The following is a 19,797-nucleotide window of genomic DNA, read 5'->3' on the forward strand; positions in this document are numbered from 1 at the left end:
TTGCAGGGCAATTGGGGTTAAGTGACTTGCCCAGGGTCACATAGCTAGTAAGTGTCAAGTGTCTGAGGCCGGATTTGAACTCAGGTACTCCTGAATCCAGGGCCAGTGCTCTATCCACTGTACCACCTAGCTGCCCCCTTTTTTCATACAGTTCTTGAAAAAGAAAATTTCATTTTTGCCCCATCTCCAGTCTTCAGCTGTTTCCCCCCTCAAAAAAGAGGGAATAGTTCCCTTCTCCCATTTTTTCTGTTCTCTCCCTGGGCTTTAACATCTTTAAATAGACCCAAACATGAGTATTTTGTGAGCAAACCAAATTATATATATGCCCTACCAAAACAAAAAATGTCTTTAGATATGCAAGGGGGTTAAACCATAAGTACCCTATGAGTTTCCATTTCTTCCCAATATGGCTTTTAGAAAAATACAAATGAACATTTCTCCATGGTTACAAGATGGTCGGGTTGATGGTCCTTCATTGTCTGATTTGTAAAGTGCTGAACTTTGAGTAGGGAAAACCTGGGACCAAATTTTCTCTCTGACACTAATTTGACCAGAAGCAAGTTGCTTTATTTTATTCTCACTTTCTTTGGATACTAATGCCTGTCATACCTAAGCTCACAGGGTTATCTGAGGCTCCCATGAGATCATCCATATAAAGTACTTTGCAAATTGTAAAGCACTACACAAATGTCACTATTCCTGTGAGTTAGGACTAGGTTGGTGAGTCCCCAGGTAAGAGGGTACAAGGGCTTCCAGGCAGGGGGAGAGGACAGATGAAGGCTCCTAGAATCAAAGAATGACAGGATCTCAGCTGTCAGGGACTTTAGTGCCATCTAGATCTCCTTGTAACTATTCAGGAAGCACTCCTAAAATTTTTTTCAATTCAATAAGCATTAATTAAGTACCTATTATGTACCACGTACTGTACTAAGCACAGAGAATACAAATAAGAAAAAAGAAAAACAATCCCTGTCCTTAAAGAGCTTACAGTCTAATAGGGGAAGGCAATGCACAAAAGGAAGCTAAAAAATGAGGGGTGAAGGGTAAGGGAAAAAGGTTCCCAACTTGGGGTCATGATGATGGCAGAGTCCAATTCAAGGTATGTAGCCAGTTGTTTCCCCAACAAATAGTTATCCATCCTTTGCTTGGAGGGCTCTAGTAAGGAGGAATCCACTAACTTCCTAGGTAGCCCATCCTACTTCTGGATACCTCTCATCCTTAGGAAGTTCTCCCATACATTGGAAAAGTTGAGACACTAATTCATTGTTGGTGGAATTGTGAACTAATCCAACCATCTTGCAGAGCAATCTGGAATTATGCCCCCAAAGTTATTAAACTACCAAAACCTTTGACCCCTAAAATCTGAAATCTGCCTCCGAGAAACTTCTTCCCATCAATCCTAGCTTTGCTCACTGGGATGAAGCAGAGGAAGCCTAATTCCTCTTCCCATCAAAACCCTTCAAATATTTGAAAATGTCATGCTCCCCCCCCCAATCCTCTCTTCTCCAGGCTAAACATCTCTATTCCTTTCCTGGCTCCTTTTTTGACTCTCTGGCCTCCTGCAACATTTTCTGACTGCCTTCTCACTTTGGAAGATGTGTCCTCATCTCTGGCCTTCTCACCCTGGAAAGATCCCTCCACTTTTGTGGTTCTCTCTTCTCATTGGTGAGTTCCTCTCAGAATTTCCATTTTGAGGAAGTAACTAGGCCAGTCATACTCATTCATTCCTCTATTAGCTCTGTTCCCGAATCTACCATGATGGAGAATCCATCCTGCCCCATCTTCCCCACAATGTTTTTTCTCTTTTTTATGTGTTGTCTTATCCCATTAGAATGTAAGCTCATTTAAGGCAGGGACTGTCTTTTTTTTGGGGGGGGCGGCTTGTATTTATTTTCCCAGCACTTACTATACTTCTTGGAATATAGTAAGTGCTTAATAAATGCTTATAGATATAGGCATACTTTATTTTATCATGCTTTACTTTATTAAGCTCCACAGATATTGCATTTTTTACAAATTAAAGGTTTGTGGCAACCCTGCATCAAGCAAGTCTATCAGCACCATTTTTCCAACTGCATGTGCTCACATCATGTCACGTTTTTGGTAATTCCCACAATATTTCAATTTTTTCATCATTATTATTCCATCTATTGTGGTGAACTGTGATCAATGACCTTTGATGTTATATTGTAATCAGGAGTGCCATGAACCACACCCATATAAGACAGTTGTTGTGTGTGTTCTGATTGCTCCATGACTGGCCATTTCCCTGTTTCTCTCCCTCTCCCCAGGCCTCCCTATTCCCTGAGATATAATGATATTGAAGATTATTACATAAACTTAGTTGATAAAGCAGCAGCAGGGCTTGAGATGATTTTGAAAGAAGTTCTACTGTGGGTAAAATGCTATCAAACAGCATCTCATTCTACAGAGATTGTTGTTCGTCCTTCATCCTCAAATAGGACCAATGACATCATGAAGGTGATATCTTAACTTGCAAGTGAATTGGATTTAAGCGAGGCAGGGCTGTGCAGAGTCATCAGCCTTACTCTCTCCTCCAGAGTCGCTGGAGTCCAGTGGCAAGACATAGATCAGGATGACTGGCAATGGCCTAGCTGCTACAGAGAAATTTTCACAAAAGGAAGAGTTAATCAATGTGACAAACTTTATTCTTGTCTTCTTTTTAAGAAATGGCCACAGCCACCCCAAGCTTCAGCAACCACCACCCTGATCAGTCAGCAGTCATCAACATTGAGGCAAGACCTCCACCAGCAAAAACATTACAACTAGAAGAAGGATCACATGATGGTTAGCATTTTTTTTGGGGGGGGGAGCATTTTTTAAATTAAGGTATGTATATTTTTAAGACATAACACTGTTTCACACTTAGACTACAGTATATTGTAAACATAACTTTTCTATGCATTAGGAAACCAAAACATTGGTGTGACTTGCGTTATGGTGATATTTACTTTATTGGGGTGGCCTGGAACTGAACTTGCAATGTCTCTGAGGTGTGCCGGTATGTATAACCTTCATTTACTCTGCACTTTCTCTCCCACAAGCACACTAGCAAGTGAGGTCCAAGAAGTACAGTTGGCTATGTCTTTCTCTTGGGATTAAAGGTATAACCTTAAAGGTTTGTAAACTTTTCTTTCATGCTATTGGCTTCAGTCCTCAATTCTGATGTTTTCTCTCCAATATTATTTGTCATTGCCTCTTAATATCACTTCATTATTATTTATACTAGTGATTTGCTATCCCCTCAATGTTACTGATAACAAATTAATATCACTTAGCTTTTATAAAGGGATGTATGCCTCAAAGATGTAGCAAGAACAGAAATACAAACGGGTGCCTTCAATGTGAGACATACTCTTTCCATTACCTTTTCCATCACCTCGGTCTCTGGGGAGATTGGGCTCAACCTTAAAGTGGTTACTACCATAATTTCCATCAGGGAGCTCTCTTCTGGGCATGTTATAGCTGATGGACAAGTCAAATGCCTTGGCTGTCTGGTCAGTCTCCTGCTGGGCTGAATCCTTTAGACTGGGCCTCAGGGTTACTCCTCCCTGAGCTTGGCTGCTGGCAAGCTCTGGTATGAACTCTAGTTCCTGGACTTCTGGTGGTTCATCAGGCCTTTCAAGGCTCACAAGGTTGTAGCCCATTCTGCTCTAACACCTGGTCACCTAGAACCTGATCACCTAGAACCTCGAACCTGTTTGTACGGAACCTAGAACCTGTTCACCTAGAAAGAATGAAACACAGCAGAGACAGAAAAATAGCCACAACATATGCTCACTCTTTTCTCTTGGCTCAGGTGGGGAGGAGAGTCAACCAGTGATGCTACATCTTATGTTCTGTGAGCTGCACAAAGGCGTATGGAAGTCTTGGACTTGATTTCTTTCCTTAGAGACTTTTCTATCTATGTTCTGACTCGGTGGCCAATTGATGAACCCAGTAAATGGGAAGGAAGCAGTCACAGCAAACTTGTACATGTTCAGGGTCCTGCATGATGTGTGCCTGTTTCTAAGCAGGCTCTCCAAGCATCTACATGGGCTGGCACCTAGTACAGCATTTCATGCATACTCCTGAGACTGGGCTCGCAGTGGTCAGTTCCCCGGGCTGTATATGTGTGGGTGTGGATGTGGATACACACATATATATGGATGTGTATATACACACACATATATACATATATATATACACATATATACATGGACAGGGTAGGCCCAAAGTCATGAAAGGGTCTGATGTTTTAATAACTTTTTGAAAATTAATTTTAAAATATTTTTCACCATTTATGAGATTTGACTTTTCACATGTAATGTAAATTAATTTTCTATATATGCTGTATATGATGCTATGGTATTGTAAAGTAAATTATAAATTAAAAACCAAAAATAAAAGTTATTCAATATTTGTGACTTTTGGCCCATGGTGTGTGTGTATGTACATATATAGGTACATATGTATGTGTGTGTGTGTGTGTGTGTAGTTCATTGGTTGTTGCCCTTTGTGCTCAAAGTGGGCCAAAATAAAATCATTATAGGTATATATAATGCATATATATATTTTTAAAACACTAATGATCATATATAACATGATGTAATATATAAGAAATATATAAACATATTCTATATAAATAATAACACTCCGAATAAATAAATAACAAAAATACATAATGCACAAAATGGACATTTATATAGTTCTGTAAAGGTTGCGCAGCATTTCATCTGAGCCTCCTTTGCTCTATTAGTCCCATTTTACAGATAAGGGAGATGAGACTGAGACTGAGCATTTCAGTGGCTTGGCTAAGGTTCCATGGTTTGGATATTTTGGGGACAAGGTTTGAGGGCTTCACACACTAGCTGTCGAGGTCTTTCTCCTCTGGACACCAGTTTGTTAAAATGCCTTCCTAAAATACGACACTTTGAATTGGATGTAATATTCCAATGGCAGGTCTGATTAGGGCCAACCCTGTTCCGTCCCAGAAAGACTGTGGCTTCTCATGATCTTGACTCTGTGGCTTACTAGCTAGGTGACTTTGGGTAAGTCTCTTAGCATCTCTGAACCTCTGTTTGTTCATCTGTAAAATGGCGCTAATATGCTACCTATGGTTGTGAGCAAAGTGTTCTAACAATGACCTGGACACTAGATTTTTGCCAACTGAGACAGAAGTAGAGCTGGCTCTAGCCATCCTGTCTTGGGAAATTTGGTGGAGGAAGGATTTGGCTAGGTTCCTGTTAGCCTGAGGCAAGACAGTCCGGCTTTAGACTCTTTACAGTTTTCCACAAATGTATTTTGCTGCAGGGGGAGACTGAGCAGCGGAAGATCCCAGGAGCCTGGTTTATGCTCATAACCAGGCTCCTAAGAAGCTCAGGTCCTGCCTATGCTCCTTGCTATTCTCCTGGGGCAGCTAGGTGACCCAGTGGATAGAGCACTGGGCTTGGAATTAGGATAACTTCTCTTCCTGAGTTCAAATCTGGCCTCAGACACTTGTTAGCTCTGTGACCTTGGGCAAGTCCCTTAACCCCCTTTGCCTCAGTTTCCTCCTCTGTAAAATGATCTGGTTAAGGAAATGGCAAACCACTCCAATATATTTACCAGCATAACTCCAAATGGGGTCATGAAGAGTGGGACATGACTGAACAACAACATTCTCCTCCTGCTCTTCCTGGTACCGATTTCCAAACCATTGCTGTGGTCATTGGGCATCTCTTTGCCAAGCTGAGAGGCACTGTGGCATAGATGCCAGACTTGGAGTCAGGAAGATCCATGTTTGAATCCTGTCTCAGACACTTGATAGCTTTGTGACCCTGGACAAGTCACTCTCTGAGCCTCAGTTTCCTTGAATGTAAAATGGGGATAATAATAGCAACTAGCTCACAGGACTATTGTGAGAATCGAGTGAGACCGTGATACACAGTGTCCCAAAGATCTTAGTTCAGTTCTGATTGCTACAACTTTAATAGCTCAGTAAATTTTATTAGCTTAAAGGTTCACCAAGACTTTTGGAGCACCTAGGATGTAAAGTACTCTGCTTTAGATGTATATCTATAGATGTGAGATCTATTGTTGCTGTTGTTACCATAGCTAACAATAATAGCCACCATTTAGATGACACTTTCAGTTTTGCAGAAATACTTTACATTTCCTGTCTTGTTTGATTATCTCCATGAGAAGTACTTACAGTGCCCAGATCTCCCTCTCAGACCAGATGCAGGGACTCTCCAAGGTTTGCCTACATATGAGGCTTCCATCATCCTAACTTAGGAGCTCCCCCAGCTCAGATAACAGGGACTTCCCCAGACCCACCAGTACAGGGGGGCTAGCTCAGCCTGGAGGGCAGGACAAGTCAACACTGACCCAGAAATCATCCCAGCTGAAACGTGGGGATGGTCCCTGACAGGATACGAAGACACTCTCCCTCAAGTAGGGAACCTCTTCCATTCATAACCAGACACAGGGACTGTGCCACCTCACACGGAAAAATGGTCATGGGATTATGGATTTACAATTAGAGGGGACCTTAGCAGTTGCCTAGTCCACTCCCCTTCATCTTATAGATAAGAAAACTAAGGTCCAAAAAATGTCACAGATTTAGGACTCAGATTGTAGATGTCATTGAGTCCCCCAGTGTTCTTTCACAGATGAGGTCTTCCTGACTCCAAGTTTGGCTCCCTGGCCACTACCCCACACTGCCAAGGTCTGACACGAAGTGTATCCATAGATGGATGGATAAACAAAGCACTTATTAAATACTTAATATGTGTCAGGCATATAAATACCAGGCATATAAATACAAGAGAACAAGGCAGTCCTTGCCCTCCAGGAGCTTACATTTTAATTGGGGAGGACAATCCATAAAGAAAGGGGGTGGGGAGGAGTCAGAGAATCAGTCAAGTTGGCAGTCATGTGGGCCCTCAAGATTTGAGCTCCGGTTCCATACCTCTAAGTAAGCAGCTCTCTCTACTGCACCCTCAGCTAGGACTCAGGGGCTTCCTAGCCCTGTTCTAACACAGAGGCTCCCCTGTTCAGACATGGGGTCTTCCCCATCATGAGCATGAGGACATCCCCTGCCCAGGTGCAGGGGTGTCCTCAATTTGGAATAGGTTCTTTGCAATGCTGATCCTAGGATCTTTTGCAGACAAGCCCAGGCCAAGGATGCCTACCGTTCCCCAGCATTCTCCTGCTTTCTTGCCTGACTCAGTTTGGGCAGCTGCAGCTTCCCAGGGACAAGCTCTCACGGGGAGTAAGGTGGGGCCATATGCCTTGCTCTTAGGGAAGGAGGCAGGAACTGTCCAGCACCCTCTCCTGTTTCTGTTTCTATAGAAACCAAATAAATGAGCATCCTTAGCATGAGCAACCTGACCAGTTCAACTCAGCATTGTCTAAAGTATGAGATGGTACCTGACCTCTGTGGCCGTGACCTCCCCTGCATTCACCTGGCCTGTAGTTTACAGACTGTGGGAGGGCCGTTTCTATGTGTTTGTGGGAATTGGAGCTACACCCTCAACTCGGCAACCTTTCCTCCTGGGAACTCTGAATGCCAGAGCTGGAAGGGGTCTTAGCATCTAATCCACCTGCCTTCTCCCTCCTACATAATGGGGGATCTGAGGCCCAGAGAAGGGAAAGGATTTGTCCAAGGTCACACAGCAAATTGGGGGAAGGAACTAGTTTCATTCTCTGTCCAGCATTTTCCAACTCTTCTCTCCCTCTCCCCTCCTGGGGCTGGCTGGAAAAGGATGGTAGCCGAAAAAGGATCCCTCTACCCCCAGAAGCCCCTGGGGACCCCTGACCCCTGTTGGCGGGGCCTGGTGCTGGCTTGTACCCCAGCTACCTGACTCGGGAGAGTTTCCTGGCAAAGACTTGGATGACTTTGCTGTAGTTTCCGCGGTTTCCGAAGCTACCCAAGCGACATTATTTTAAGCCTATCTGGATATAGCACAAACACTCTCACCCCGTCTGTTCTGTGAAACGCAGATCCCCGGAACAGGAACGCAGCTCCCGAGTGCCTAATACAATATTCCCCAGAGATCCCTGGCAGCATCCAGGGCCCCTCGCCTGCCTGAGGCCTGCTCAGGCTGCTGAGCTGTCTGCCAGTGCCCTGGGCCTACTGCAAGGCCACGGGGACCAGGAGGTGTGGGGGGATTTTTTTGGAGGGAGGGGGCTGGAAGATGTTACAAAGCCTCCCAGACTGGCCCATTGGCTGGATGCCTTCCCCTTTCCCCCCACCCAGTCACTCGGGGAGCTGGGGCCTGTAATCTGCCCCGCCCTTGAGGTGGCGCCCCTCCCCCAGCACCCCCCCCCCCCCCGCCCGCGATCGGCGGGGAGCGCTTCGGAGTGTTTCTGGCCCAGTGACAGGAGCTCCCCTCCCACAACTTGCATATGTCTCATCCCGAAGCCGGGGAGCGTGTCCAACAAACCCCACTGAAAAGACAGGTTGTTGAATATTTTTTCTCTCATCACTAAAAAGGATTCCCTGCTGGGTGTAATCAAGGCCCACAAACTCGCGGGCTGCCGGCAGCGCGAACGAACTCCGAGCTCCAGCACAGGCTCATTTATTGGTGTTAAATTCAGACTTAGGCAGGAGATGCAGAGACATTCGAAGAGCAGTCTGGCCTCCCCACCAACCGTTACAGGGAGACGAGGCACTTACTTCGCTTATTTTTGTCCACATGGAGTTGGAGCAACTTTCCCCGGGAAGTTTCGGGGCTTGGGGATCATCGAGGCAGCGTCTATTCATTACTTTGCCTTGATGATGAGGGGACGGCTTTTTAGGGACTAGGCTAAGGACCAGCGGCCTTTGTCCTCCCTGCCGCTCGCCCCCCTCTCCCGAACCCCACCCCCCGCCCCCAGCTATGGGGCAGAAATGGGTGAGCCTGGGAAAGACCCCGGTGGAACTTGGGTCCATAGCTTGCATCAGAACTGATGGGCGGACACCCATTCCCGGATAAGACCATTTGTTTTAAAAATAAATTTTATTAATTCTTTTCACATCGCTGTCATTTCCCAGTGATTCCCCCCCCCCCACTCCTATTAGTGGACTCTCCCTTCAACAAAGAAGCAAAATAATTAAACACGTTGGCCACGTATGAAAACGTATGTATGCCTTGCTCTCTATCTATAGTCCACCACCTCTCTGTTGAAAGGTGAGAGGCAGACTTTATCATTAGTCCTCTGGAATCATAACTAGTTATGTTGGTCAAAGTTTTGAGAAACAGGGCCCATTTATTCCAAAGAGTAGGCCTTTCACCCTCCTGTGCTACTCACTTATCTTGCCCCTGAGAGCCTGCCGGGTCAGTACACTCTTCCTTCCGGGGCTGGTCCATGATGAAGGGGAAGCTTGGTCTAGGTAGGATGGCCAAAGGGCTCTCCTTGAAGATTTACCATAGAATCCTAGAAGGAATCATAAAAATCCCAACTTTACAGAGGGAGAAACTGAGGCTCAGTGAAGTCCAGCTACTTGCTCAAGGCCATACAGCAAGTCATTGGCTGAATTGAGACTAGAATCATAGGGTCATACATTAATTGCTGTAAGGGAACTTAGACATTATTAAGCCTAACTGTCTCCTTCCTCCTACAACCCCAGAGTGCTCCTCCCTTATTTTACTAATGAGGAAACTGAAACCCAGAGAGATAAAGTCACCCAGGAAGGACATAACAGAGCCAGGCTTGGATGCCTATTACCTTCATGAGCATTCTACTCTGGTATGGAGCCTGTGTCTCATATTGCCTTGCTTTGTGGCCTGATGGTCACAGTATCCCCCTTACTAGACTGTGAGCTCTCTGAGTACAGAGACCTCATCTTCCCCATCTTTGCATCCTCAGAACCAGGGGCATCCTCTACAGGAGTGACCCTGAAAATCCTTGTGGAACAAGTACATAAAGGAATGGCTCAGCAGAGATGCTGGGCATCCAGGCTGTGAATACCAGCTTGGATAATGTAAATGCCCTTTGAGGAGGGCCCAAGTCAAAGCCTCCATGGCCCTCCCTGGGTCTCTGGTGACCACACAGGAGGAGCATGGGGAGGGACAGACTTCCTGCCACTTTGAGAATTGTCCATGGCCTCCACTTTTTCTTTCTCCAGCAAGAGGACAAAGGAGGAAACAGTTTTCTCATCATGGCCATGAGACTCCCAAGGCACAGGCTCCAAGGGACAGACCAGCTGGAAGGAATGTCTGTTTGGGAGAATTCTGGGGGGATGGGAATAGCACCTGGTCCTGAAGCCTGGGCAACGCTCCCCCTGCCTTGGCCAACTTTAGAATCTTGGACCCTCCATGGGAAGTGTTGCAAACTCAATTGTTTAAAATCCAACCCACTTAAACAGTTGAGAAAAACCTCCCAGACTTTTTCAAGGGAAGGTCCCTGCTCAGTCTCTGAAAAGTTTTATTTGGGGGCACAAAGGGGATACAAGGTGACTCATTTAAAACTATAATGAGCTGCAGAACAAATATACATAGAGGCAGCAGGTCAGATATAGGCATCCATCTAGACACGAGTACACCCTGGAATGATGCACAGGCATTGACTAGTCTGAAATCTACCATGTCCCAGGATCTTCTTTCATATCCAAGGCCCAGAATCTTTGAGACTTTCCTCTAAAAGTCATGCAGGGATCTTGGGCATTCCCCTTTCTCTCCTTTGACCTCTGTCAAATGAGGGGGTTGAATGATCATCCCTCCTCTCTATTCTAATGTTCTATGCTCATTAAAATGTCATGTATCAAGGTCTCTCTCAACTCTGACATTCTTTGTTCTAAGGCCCTTCCAGCTCCAATATTCTGTGTACTAGATCCGTTCTAGATCTGACATTCTGTATTCTATGTTTTAAGGTCCCTCCCAGCTCTAGTAGTCTGTGTTTTATGTCTTTAGGTCTCTTCCAGTTCTGACATTCTTTGTTTTATATTCTGAAATCACTCCTAGCTATGACGTTGTTCTATGTTTTTTGTTTTTGTTTTTGTTTTTTGCGGGGCAATGGGGGTTAAGTGACTTGCCCAGGGTTACACAGCTAATAAGTGTCAAGTGTCTGAGACCGGATTTGAACTCAGGTACTCCTGAATCCAGGGCCAGTGCTTTATCCACTGCGCCACCTAGCTGTCCCCCATTGTTCTATGTTTTAAGGCCATTCACAGCAATGTCATTGAATGTTTAAGATCTTTATCATTTTGTTTTTTTAATTGAAAAATTATTGATGCATTTGACACCATAATAATTTTTTTTTATATTTAGTCTCTCCATATGCATTGATCCCTCCTTTACAGAGAAAAATGGTTAAGCAAAAATGCCCCCCAAATCTGACTGCTTCTGACAAGGTATGCCACATTCTGTTTTTGTCTCTGACCTTTTACGTTCTATGGTCCAAGGATCCTCCCAGATCTGACATTCTAGGCTCTCCTTTCTAAGGTCCATCTCTGTCGTTTTATGGTCTATAACATAGCATTACATTTTCTTAGGTCTCCTTCAGTGCTGACATTCCATGCTTCTGTGACTTGGGTAGGAGTACAGGAGGAGTGTTATTTTGGCCCAAAGTTACACCAAGTCGAAAATAAAAAGTGCGAATGGGAAATGGCAAGGATGATCTCAGAAACTCTGAAAAATAAAGAAATCCCCACAGCAAGCACTCTCTGTCTCTGTCCTTCCTCTTTCTCATTTTCTTTCCATGCCTCATTCTATCTTGTTCTTTCCATTATTCTCTGCCTACCTCATTCTCTCTCTCTGTTTCTGTTTCTCTGTCTGTCTCTGTTTCTGTTTGTCTGTCTCTGTCTCTTTGTCTCTCTGTCTGTCTCTGTCTCTGTTTCTCTCTCTCTCTCTTTCTCTCTCTCTCTCTCTCTCTCTCAGAGATCAGCACATTGCAAAGACAGGTTGTTGAATATTTTCTCTCTCATCACTAAGAAGGACTCCCTGCTGGGTGTAATCAAGGCCCACAAACTCCCGGCTGCCGGCAGCGTGAACAAGCCAAGCTCCTAGCACAGACCCGATCAGCTAAATTCAGACACACGTAGGGCAGGGGCCTATAGGCGTGGTCAGCTTGCCCTGCTGAGCTGTGCTTCCAAGTGAGGCATTCACAGTTTCCTTAAAGCCTCTGTCCTGCTTACATAATGCTTACTTACATTTATGCCACCCTGCCTAATAGTATAGGAAAGAAATTTGGGAGATCAACTGAGTGTCCAGAGCATTGTCTTAATGATATTTTCTTTCCATGGCTCTTATCTAAGGTCTCTAAAATTCCTAGTGGAAAAGCCAACTGTGGCCAGGAGAGGATTCCATTCTCCCTCCTCCCTCCCTATCCTTTCTGCCACCTTCCCCAGCTTTGGCAAGCCCTGCATTTTTAGATCACAATGAGGATGGGAAGTTCTCGTTTAGGTCCTGGAGGAAGGGCGAGTGTCCTGGTAAGAGTCCCATACTGGTGGTCAGGAAACCTAGCTTATGGTCTCAGCTTTGCCAAGAATTCATTTTCTGACCTTGGGTAAGTCACTTCCTCTTGGGGACTCGGTTTTTTCTTCTATGAAAGGCTATAAGATCTTTAAGGACCTTTCCAACTCTAGGATGCTGGTCAGCCCTGGCTCCACATTGGATTCTCTTGAGAGGTTTCAGAATGGTCAGTAAAGAGATTCTCCGGGCATCACTTGATGTCCTTAGGTTATTAAGAATAGAAGCTGGGGCAGCTAGATGGCGCAGTGGATAGAGCACTGGCCCTGGATTCAGGAGGACCTGAGTTCAAATCTGGCCTTAGACACTTACCACTTACTCCCTGTGCAAGTCACTTAACCCCAATTGCCTCACCAAAAAAAAAAAATAGAAGCTCACGTTTATTATGGTGCTTTAATGTTTGCAAAATACTCATTTGATACTCACAACCTCCATTTTATAGGTGAGGAAATGTGTTGAGAGAAGTTAAGTGACTTTCTCAGGGACACACATCCAGTAAGAAGATGAAATGGAATTTGAACTCAGGTCTTCCTGATTGCAAGTCTAGTGCACAACTCCTTTTTTCCCCCCAGGACAATGAGGGTTAAATGGTTAAATGATTTGCCCAGGGTCACACAGTTAGTAAGTATCAAGTGTCTGAAGTCGGAATTTGAACTCAGGTCCTCCTGACTCCAGGGCCGGTGCTCTATCCATTGCATCACCTAGCTGCCCTCTGGGCAACTGCTTTTGAATGAAAATTTGGTTTGATATGTTTCTGTGTCATGTTGCATAAGTAAAGGGGTTTTCGGTTATCTCTTTAGATTCCGGACCAGTGGAGACAACTTTGTAAGACAGACTTCACCTAATTTGGAGTGTCATAACTCAGTAGAAAGTAAACTCCTTGAGGGCAGGGACTGATAGTGTCTTTGGATATCCAGGTGCCTCAGACAGTGTCTTATAAATAATAACAGTGATGATGACAGTGACCATTTATAGCAAGATATAAGATTTACCTGCATTCACTCATTTGAATCTCCCAGCAACCTTGCAAGATAGATGACCTTATTGTCCCCATTTCACAGATGAAGGAACAGACTGATAAATATGACTTGCCCAGATTCTGGGGTGGAATTTGAATTCAAGTCTTCCTAACTCCAACTCTAGGGCTCTATCTAATATGCCATTTAGCTGCTTCAGTGGACACATAAGTGCTTGTTGAATTGAATATAGGATTGATTTCCAACACACAGGCTATCATTATGAGTCAGTACATTTCACTGTTCTTGACTTTGTTGGTGAGATTATGTGACCTTGGATAAGTCCAGATGCTTCTGACCCTAGACCCCAGTGCTTATTCTACTTCCTCCAATCCACTATTTCTCTAAAATATTACTGGCAAAGGATGGACAAATTGCCTTCAAGACCTGGCTCAGTGCTCTACCTCTGGTTTAGGAGGAACTTGTAAATTTATAATCTTAGTGGTGTGTGTGTATGTGTGTGTGTGTGAAGTAAATGAAGAGGCATGGTACACATTTTGTTCCTTTTGTTTTCAGAGGTGGTGGCCCCCAGAGGTGTAACTCACATGAGTTACATCTGGGCACACTCTTTTTCTGGGTGCTGCACTAACTCTCCAGGGGAGCTTACTTGCATGTCGTGCTTTATCCCTGTGTTTGCCACCACTCCTTTATCTCACCTTGTGGTCTCCCTGAGGGAGTATAACTGTCCCCTTGAGATTCTCTGCAGAATGCGCTACTCCCTCCCCTCTCCTAAGAATGCACCTCTCCTTGGATTGTTCACTTATGTGTCCCATTCCCTTGTGATATGCCCTTGGCCATGCTGTGCCTTCCCTTCCCCACTCCCACCCCACTGGGCTGGCTGTTTCTATGCTGTCATGCTTTCCTCTTCTCGCCTGTGGCTTCTCTCTGTACTATCTCCTTCCTGATCAACTAGATTTTCCCCTGCTACAGTTTCAGCTAAATTTGTCATTATTATAGGATTATAAATTGAAAGATAAAGGGGCATTTGAGTCAATCTAATCCAACCCCCTCATTTTGTAAATGGGGAAACTGAGGCTCTGAGAGAGGAAGTGACATAGGTCAACAGACAGGGCCATAGTGGCATAGGTCAACATCACATAGGTGGTGAGTGGCAGAAGTAGAATTAGAACCCATCTTTTCCATAGCCAGTGCTTATGTCTCCAGGTGACTCCTTCTGTCAGAGGCTGCCAGCTTCCTGTCCCTTCAGCCTCTCTATTAAACTAGGCAGGTGCTTCATTCTCAAGCAGGTGGCATGCTTTCCTGTTGTCCCCCTGAGACCTGCAACATAGCTATAGTGACATCGCTACTGCTGAAGGAGAGAAGGACTCTAGGAGTTCATATAACTCTTCCAAGACAAACACTTTATATGTTTTTTAAAAAACAAAACCACTGGCCGGATACCCCACCATGGGGCCCTCACCAACTGCCCTAGACTGATTCTAACCCATTTGCTAAGTCCATAACTCTGAGTCCCTGGGTTTTCCCAGTCCACTAACTGTAAAAATCTTATTTCTATAAGGTCTTTTATGGTTAGCAAGATAGTCGATACTGTCATTTTCATTCATATCATTCTGCAGGGAAGTGAGAGGAAATGAACCAGACAGAAGAGAGCTATAAATAACAGTCAGCTTCACAGGGCCCTGTGCAGACCCAGCGACATTCTTTAGAAACGCTGGGTGCATACACGCACACAAGGGATTGGGGACCACAGGCTTGACTTGGCTTTAGCTTGGTTCTGGAGCAGGTCCTTCCCCAGGCAGTGGGTTGCCTGAGGGAAATGTTCTGCTGCTGGAGATTTAGTGGAGGACCCCTAAGCAAGGTCCGGAGGGATGGATCTCATCCTTCAGGCCTCAGGCTGGCCCAATAGCTCCTGATCCTGAGGCCAGGAACCCCCATAGCTGCTGCAGGGATATTCCATTCCCAGGGTCCTCAGGTGAAGTAGGTTAGGGTTTATAGGGGGGCATTGGCATGCTCAGGTTTTTTCTTAGCTGAGAAATGCAGGGCAAAGGACCTCAGATATGGCCCCGTCTCTTTTTCTGTCTGTGTTTATAGTTTGCAGGCCTAAACCATTTAGGTCTAAACAGGTCTAAACCATTTCTTGGTGAGGGGTAGGGTGAGGTTCTGTGTGTGTGTGTGTGTGTGTGTGTGTGTATTGCTATGACTAAGACAGATGTCTACAGAAAATAGTTGTCAAATGTCAGACATCTAGACTCATAGCTCTTATTTCCATCCATCCATCCATCCATGCATCCATCCATGCATCCATCCATCCATGCATCCATGAGCTTAATATATTAATTATATTAGATTAAATCTTTCTCTCTCCCTCTATCTCCATCTATATCTATATCTTTATGTATGTATTTATGTATATATAGTGTTAAGTGTCTAATATATACCAGGTACTGTGCTAAGCACTGGGGAATACAAATACAAAAACAAAACCATCCCTGACCTTAGGAAATTTAGACTCCACATGGTCTTGCTGTTTACAAAATGCCTTCCCCTCCACAATTTCTGAAAGTTGATAGAAAAAATATCGTCTGTATTTTGCAAAAATGGAGGTTCAGGAAGGAAAAATGGCTTACCTGGGGTCACACAATGAGCCACAGCTAGATCCAGGACTAGGATTCCCAAGTTGTTATTGTTTTTGTTTTAAACAGTACACCAGAGGGCATCTAGGTGGTGCAGTCTATACAGCGGCAGCCCTGGATTCAGGAGGACCCGAGTTCAAATCTGACCCCAGACACTTGACACTTACCAGCTGTGTGACCCTGGGAAAGTCACTTAACCCTCATTGCCCCACAAAAAACAAAACAAAACAAAACAAAACAAAACAACAATACACCAAGCATTTTGAATACCTATAATAATAATATAAAATAATAATTTATATATTTATTATATACTTATATAATATGTGATAATAATTTATATGTTACTGTTCACATTTATGAAACGCTTTCATACCTGTTATCTCATTTGATACACACAATATTCTTATGGCATTGGTAGTGCCAGGGTTACTATTCCCCATGATAATCCAAAGACCCTTTCTGGGTTAGGGGGTATCTGTGAGCTTGTGGTAGTCTGTTCTTCCTCTCTTGGACATCTTGGATAGGTAAACTTTTGCTTTATTATTATTTTTATTTTATTTGCCCAGGACTAAGTCTCTGTATTACTTCCTCATCATCCCCAAGTCATGCCACCTGCACTCCCACCATCATCTTCTTCCCTGTCCTCTTAGGAGAATATTGGACTCTGCCCCAGGACCTCATAATTTAAGAGGTGATATTTTCTTACACCTAATCCAGAACAAAGACTCTATATCACTCCCTAGCACTCCATATCATGTTGCCATGTTGCTTTGGAAATAGCTCTCCTGTCTCCTTACCTGTGATACTAGAGATAAGACAGCTAGATGAGCAAGAGTATACTCCTTCTCTTTCTATTTCTCTCCTTTTCTCTTTTTAACTTTCTCTCTCTTCCTTTCTTTTTCTTCCTCCCTCCCTCCCTCCCTCCCTTTCTTTCTTTCTTTCTTTCTTTCTTTCTTTCTTTCTTTCTTTCTTTCTTTCTTTCTTTCTTTCTTTCTTTCTTTCTTTCTTCCTTCCTTCCTTTCTTCCTATCTCTCTCAGGCTGGAAATATAGCACCCACTTACTGGTCTGACTCCTCTGCTCATCCTCACTGAAACTTTGATCTGCTCCATTTCTGACCTAGGCCAGTTCATTCTTCCTTAGGCAACCCTCCCCATCTCATTATATTGAGGCCAGATCTAGTACAGACAACTAAATGGCTTAGTCCATTGCCCTTCAGAACTCCTGAGCTCAAGAGATCTGCTCCCCTCCAGCCTCCCCACTAACTGGGATTATCTGTACGCACTACCACACCTAGCTATTTTCCTCTTTTGCCAGTGAGCTCTTCTAGTAGGGAGAAGGTGGGACCCCTGCCATCTCACACACAAGCTATGAGAGATGGTGAAGAGTTCCTGCTTCTGGGCCTGCCCAGGGTCATAAGCCTCTTTCCAGGACCATTCTGTTTCCCTTTTTCTTCCTGCCATGGTCTGAAAGCTATTTCACATGAGGCCTGGGGGCCTCCTTAGTTGTATTTTTCCCTTTTTGTCTCTCCTCCATGGTTCCCCTGAACACCTTGGGCCTTAGAAGTTTGTATACACCATAATGAAGACCTTTTGCTTTATACATGTTGACTTTCTTTAATATTTCTTAAAAATATCCTTTAAGTTCCCCAACTATTGAAATAGACTGGAATGTTCCTATTTTACTGATGAAGAAAACAAGGTTCAGGGAAGTGAGATGACTTATCCAAAGTCACATAGCTAGTGTCAGAAATGGGACTCGAAAACAGGTTTTCTCCATCTTTCCCAGGTCTACTTCTTCTTCTTTGGCTATTTCTGGAAGTTTTCATTTTGGGATCTCTTTCAGGAGCTCTGAGATGTATTCTTTCAATTTCTATTTTACCCCCTAGATCTAAAATATCAAGTAAGTTTTCCTTGATAATTTCTTAAAATATGGTGTCTAGGCTTTCTTTGGTCATGACTTTCAGAAAGACGTATATATATATATATATATATATATATATATATATATTTATATATATATATATAATAAATATATATAATAAATATATATATATATATATATATATATATATATATATTTATTTATTTATTGTGTGGGGCAATGAGGGTTAAGTGACTTGCCCAGGGTCACACAGCTAGTAAGTGGCAAGTATCTGAGGCCAGATTTGAACTCAGGTCCTCCTGAATCTCGGGCTGGTGCTTTATCTAATATGCTACCTAGCTGCTCCCTAGACCAATAATTCTTAAATTATCTCTTCTTGATTTATTTTCCAAGTCAGTATTTTTTCCCAGTGAGATATTTCACATTTCCCCCTATTTTTTCATTCTGTTGACTTTGTGTTATTGTTTCTTGATGTTGCATGGAGTCATTAGCTTCCACTGGCCAATTCCAATTTTTAAGGAATTATTTTCTTCAGTGAGTTTTTGTAGCTCTTTTATCCATTTGGACAATTTTGCTTTTAAAGGTGTTCTTTTCTTTCTTTTTTTAAAAATATGAAACACTTCACAAATTTGCATGTTATCCTTGCTCAGGGGCCATTCTAATCTTCTCTGTATCGTTCCAATTTTAGTATATATGCTGCTGAAGTGAGCACAGGTGTTCTTTTCTTTAGTGAACTTTTGTACTTCATTTGGCCTATTCTGCTTTTCAAGGATTTCTTTTCTTCGGTGCCTTTTTGTGCCCCCCCTTTTTTTTTTACCATTAAGCCAATTCTATTTCTTTTTGGCAGGGTATTGAGGGTTAAGTGACTTGCCCAGGGTCACACAGCTAGTAATTCTCAAGTGTTTGAGGCTGGATTTGAACTCAGGTCCTCCTGGATCCAGGCCAATTCTATTTTTAAAGGTGTTATTTTCTTCAATATTTGTGGTGCTTCCTTTATCAAGCTGTTAGTTCTATTTTCATATTTTCTCATATCACTTTCATTTCCTTTCCTGATTTTTCTACTACCTTAATTATTTGATTTTTTGAATCCTTTATGAACTCTTCCAAGGATTCTTGTTGGACTTATGTCCATTTTACACTTTTTTTATTGAGGCTTTGCTTATAGCTATTTTGACATCATTGTCTTCTTCTGAGTTTGTGTCTTGATCTTCTCTGTCACCATAGTTTCTTTTTCTGGTCAAGGTTTTGTTTTGTTGGTTTTTTTTTTTTTTTTTTAGTGAGGCAATTGGGGTTAAGTGACTTGCCCAGGGTCACACAGCTAGTAAGTGTTAAGTGTCTGAGGCCAGATTTGAACTCAGGTCCTCCTGAATCCAGGGCTGGTGCTCTATCTACTGTGCCACCTAGCTGCCCCTCTGGTCAGGTTTTTAAAAAAATTTTGCTTATTTCCCCAGCTTATTTCTTAATTTTTACCTTTATGCTAATATTATGTTCTGTCCCAATTAGGGCACTGTCCCAAGCTTTAGTGGATTTTTTTGTTTGTTTGTTTTTTGTACTGCTCTTTTCAGAGCTAGTTCTAGGCATCTGTAAGTTTTTAGTGTTTTTAAGGTGGAAAGTCCCAAAGAGAGTCATAGTCACTGATCTCCTTGTCTGTGCTCTGGTCTTTCCTCAGAATGGTACCTTGCTCCATGACAACTGCACGTGCTAGCACTCCTTTTGGCCCTGGAACTGTGACCAGATCTCCTGCTCTCTTGAAGCTGCAAGTGCTAGTATTCCTTTCTGTCTTGGAACTGAGACTAGGGCCCCTCCTTCCTTGTAAGTGACCACAAACACTTTGATCTGATGTGAAACCCTTGCTCCCTTATGGCCAC

At 43.5% G+C, this 19,797-nt stretch overlaps 1 non-coding gene across 1 annotated transcript; it reads right to left on the reverse strand.

Moving 5' to 3' along the window:
* Positions 1 to 18,534: 18,534 nt before the first annotated feature.
* Positions 18,535 to 18,641, reverse strand: LOC122752134. The gene has a single exon (XR_006355931.1). It is a non-coding gene; the product is annotated as a U6 spliceosomal RNA (small nuclear RNA).
* Positions 18,642 to 19,797: the final 1,156 nt, after the last annotated feature.

This window comes from Dromiciops gliroides, chromosome 3 (assembly GCF_019393635.1).
Source record: "Dromiciops gliroides isolate mDroGli1 chromosome 3, mDroGli1.pri, whole genome shotgun sequence".
NCBI classification, from domain to species: Eukaryota; Metazoa; Chordata; class Mammalia; order Microbiotheria; family Microbiotheriidae; genus Dromiciops; species Dromiciops gliroides.